The following is a 5,192-nucleotide window of genomic DNA, read 5'->3' as shown; positions in this document are numbered from 1 at the left end:
GAAAACCAAGATACAGTTTTGAAGAAAACTAAGATGCCTTTTTATATATATATATATATGTATATATATATGTATATATATGTATATATATATGTATATATATGTATGTATATATATGTATATATATGTATGTATATATATGTATATATATGTATGTATATATATGTATATATATGTATGTATATATATGTATATATATGTATGTATATATATGTATATATATGTATGTATATATATGTATATATATGTATATATATGTATATATATGTATATATGTATATATGTATATATATATGTATATATATATGTATATATATATGTATATATATATGTATATATATATGTATATATGTATATATTTAAAGAAAACATTACAGCACGCTTTTATATCCGGAAATAATTCCTAAAACATATCTTGAGCTTACCAAAGTCAAGTGCTTCCCAACACTATTAATTTCAGACTAATGTGAAACAAAATAAATTAAGTGAAAATATAAAGATGAGGAAAGGAAAATTGGCAAACAACAAAGACTACAAATATTTTAGTTGAGAAAAAAAAACATGTAAAAGGGATTAAAGATAATATAATATAGTATTAATGTAAAAAAAAGCATTCTACCTAGAAATGTATGCTAATGTCATCATCTTATTTTTTTCATTGTTATTTGAGTTCTTTATTTTTTTTTAAGTAACGTGGAGATTCACATGAAGAAATCGTTTATTTAAGGTTAAACTTATTCGGAGGTCTCCATTTTCGTGAGGTTGTTCCAGTAATATCTCCGTCTTTTAAGTTTTGTCAATTAAGTCCTTAATATTGAAAAATTGAATCAATTGGGTCCCTGCCCTTAAATCAACTTGTTTTTTGGAGACGTGGCGTGCATAGACCCTTATACATGGCTTTTTATTAATGAAAAGCTTGTATGTGGCATTTTCTAAATGAAACAATTAAAAAATTGGGGTTTTTCTGAAAGATTTTAAAATTAGGGTTAATTGAAGTTTGAATTGAGAAGAGAAAATCTGAAGCTTCAAATTGGCAGGACGTCAACCATGGAAGTATCTCTGTTCTACGTTCATCATCAAGCCCAGATTCACCTGCAAACAGAAACCAACCCAGAATTGCGCATCCGCATCAACAACCAAAAATCACCATCTTCATCATGAACCAAAAGACGCGAAGCTCCTCCCATGGCCGTCATCTCCTTCACACAACCTGCATCAGAAATCGAGACCAGAGAAAAGCAAATTCACGCAACAGCCCAAGAACCCCAAATCAAACCCTACAAAGAACCCTAAGCGCAAATTTCATCTACCCCTCTTCTCCACACCGCACGGTTACACTTGAATCCACTCCCAGACACAATCTGCCACACTTTGTTCCCCTTGCGCCGTTTCACCAACGCCGCCGGACCTCACGCTCTTCTCCCCGGAAGCCCTAATCTCTGTCGCGCTGATAGCAGCTGCGTCATTTTGGTCCACCGCTTTATTCCCCGCCGCTATGGCCACCGCTTCCAAAGCTTCTCCGATGGTTATGAGGTCGTCATCTATGGCGGCAAAACCGTTATACCCAATTTTAAACCCAATTAAAATTTCAATGAACCCTAATTTTAAAATCTTTCAGAAAAACCCCAATTTTTAAAATGTTTCATTTAAAATGTCACGTGATTAATAAAAACCATCTATAACATTCTCTGCAAGCCACATTTGAAATAATATCCACTCCACCCTTACACATCATCAAAAATTTAACGGGGTTAACTTGATTTAATAGTAAGGACCCAATTAAGTCAATTTTTCCATATTAAAATAGGGACCTCCGAATAGGTTTAACCTTTATTTAATAATAAGACTTAATAGTATAACCATCTTTCCTTTTTTTTTTAATGTCAGACCATATCTCCAAACTTTTTATTATTGAATGATTTTTTTGAGTAAAAGATGTTTGTTGTATGCTATCTTAAGCTGATAAAATAAACTCTTATCCAAAAAAATTCAATTTTTGAAAGAGTAATTATAACACATTTTTACATTCATTTGACACAGATTATAAAGATAAAATAGTAAAAAATGTGTAAATTTTTGTATTGTTTAAAAAAAAAAAAGGTAAAATAGTATAAAATAAATGTATAATATTTAAGTGTCTCAAATAGAAATTTTTAAGTCCGTCCCTTTACTTCTTCAACATTATTTTGTGTGCAACTTATTTTATCCGTCTATAGTATTTTTAAGTAAATTATTTTATATTTTATTAAAAGTCTCGACTTCAAAAATTTGTCATACATTGATGAAATAATATTTTTGTAAAATAAAAAATATATTTTCCATTTAAAGTTAAAGTATATTGTGAATTAGATAAAACATATAGGTAAACATCAATCAAGTGATGGAGATACAATGCGTTAACTTAAAAATAATTAGGGTGTTGCTCCTTCCACCACCACACCTTTCTCCCTCCACCTCCTCTTTACTATTTTGCCCCTCAGTAAAATTTTATTTTTAGGGTTATTATTTTTTAATTTTATCCCTTCATAACCTATTTCACTAATAACCTATTGTAATACCGTGTATGAGTAAAATATTTTTCTTTCATTTTAACATTATACTTGTTCCTCTCTTTCTTTGGTCTACTGTGAGATACTACAAGTTGCAAAGGTTGGTGGTGGTGGAAAGAATTATCAAGCAGTCTCCCTCTCGTGGTGGTGCAGTGTCGCTCTCCTGGTACAATGCGCGGAGTGGTGTAGTGCGTGTGTGGTGTTTCCTCCAGGTGTGTACTCGAATAAACCATGACATAAAACCCTAAAATAAAAAATGAAACCTTTAAACGACCTCCGTTTAAAGGTTTCGTTTTTTTAGGGTTTGTTTTATTATTAAATGTTTTGATTTATTATTTTTTAATGTATTTTAATAATGTATATTTATGTTAGTTTATATTTAAATTTTTAATTTTAGATGTGATATATAATTAGTTTTTAAACGTAATGATTTTGTAAAAGTGAAGAAAAAGGAATGGAAGCGCGGGAGGTAGGGAGGTGAAACGGAAATGGGGAAAGGGAAAGAGAGTTCCGTGGGTGGGTGCTACGAAAGTAAAATTAGGGTTTTAAATTATTTAAAATAGGGTAAAAGTAAAAATCTTTTTAACTTAAAGATATAATTGTATTTAAAATAATGTGGGGAGGTGGAGGATAGGGTGGTGGAGGAAGCAACACCCAAATAATTAAAAATAATAACTCAATTTTCTTCTATCATCAATGTAATCTACATCAACATTACATTTAAACATTGTATTTTACACATCTAAATATATTTCGACTATGACACTATAAACTCTACTCCTCCTGTTTGAATATATATCGACCTATTAACTCGTTCGATTCAGTCGAAATTATATCATATTAGTTATAATAATTCACAATTAAATTAAAAAGAAAAGAGTTAATTCAAAATTAACATGTAGGTAGACCATAGCTCCATCTCATCCATGTATTAAAGAAATAAAATACTACTATCGATTATTTATATTTATATTTATATATAAAAAATATGTTTATATTTGTTTCTAATTTTACCTTTCAAATAAAAGTTTTTTAAACTAAAATAACTATTTTATTAATTCTACTAACTTTTTTTTAATTTATTTTTTTTTCATTTGACCTTTTTTAAAACTTAACTATTTTTTAATTGTAAAATTTGTAATATCTCTAATTTTTACAATGTTCAACTATTATAAGATATATCACATTTTTAATATTATAAAACAGTTTAACTCGAAAAAAATATATAAATTGTTATTACAATATTCAAAAATAATATATAATAACGATATATATATATATATATATATATATATATATATATATATATATATATATAAAATTGTAGATTACACAGAGATATACTACATTGGAATCAATACTGCAATATAAACTTAAAAAAAAAAAGAATACGACAGAAACATTCTATTCTAAGTCTCGGCTCTGCTACCAGCTAGCACCTCTTCGGCTCTGGTACTAGCTAGCACTTCTTCGACTCTGTTACCAGCTAGCAACTGTTTATCAGAGATTCTCTCTAAGCTCGTCCTATCAAGGTGATCATTATAAAAGAGAAAACAAACACATAAGAATAGACAAAGATAAAAGAGTAAGATAGTATACAAAGAAATCAACAAAAATATTAGCTAAAATGGACATTACGCCGTTAACGTTTTAAATATTGACAACAAAAAAAAAACAAATTAAACTATTTTTATAAACGATAAGACTATTTTTATTAACTCAAAAGACTACTCTGAATAAAACTAACAAATAAGAGAATAAAATAGGTATTAAACCTATTTTTTGGAAATATAATGGCAATGTGGTTTTCTCAGTGAATCAATTTTTTTGAGCAAGTTTTTAAACGTAAGAAAAGTACTAAAAAAATCCCTTTTATTAAAAAAATGGAAAAGTTCCAACAGGAAGGCAAACTTACTTTTAACACATATGTATACAAAATTTCTTTGGTAAGTTATCTATATATTAAAGCAATTAATAGCAATGAGCTACGCTTATAACGTCTATAAATATGGACAACCCAATTGTTTCTTGCACATCTGAATTGATCAAATTAAATCAGTTTAAGAGAGAAAGCTTTGAATTCATGGCTGAAAATTTGGCAAAGATGTTGACTGTGATCTTGGTGGTGACAGCTGTGGCTATGGAGGCACAACCTGTGGATTCTGCATTTGCAATCCCAATTTATCATTGCACCCTCCCTGAGTGCATTGCTGGATGTAAGAAGATTCTGGGCCAAAAATTTATGAGTGCTTCCTGTGTCAAAAATGGCTCCAAGGGAGCTCTCTGCATTTGCTTTGGTTGAAATCTTCAAACAAAAGCTTTGTTTTTTCCAGTATTAAATGAAAGGGAGGTAGGGTTTCTAACAACAACATTAAAATCCTTATCACAAAATATCATATAATTTCTATCGTTATGTTATATATATTTTGGATTCACTCCTTCTCTGGTTATATAATTCAAGTTCTTACTGTTTGATCCATTTCTTTCTCCATAGTTCAAGTTTGTCTGTTGTACTTTTATGTGTTTGTATATCAATTTCTTTTATTATGAGGTAGGTTGTGATTAAATGATATATTGTAAATTATTTGTATATTTTTAGTCCATGTGTTATATGAAAATTAGAGTCGAAGAAACTGCATTAAA

Source organism: Vigna umbellata, chromosome 1 (assembly GCF_029865625.1).
Source record: "Vigna umbellata cultivar VRB3 chromosome 1, Vumbellata_1.0, whole genome shotgun sequence".
NCBI lineage: Eukaryota > Viridiplantae > Streptophyta > Magnoliopsida > Fabales > Fabaceae > Vigna > Vigna umbellata.
Note: the sequence above shows the minus strand (reverse complement) of the source record.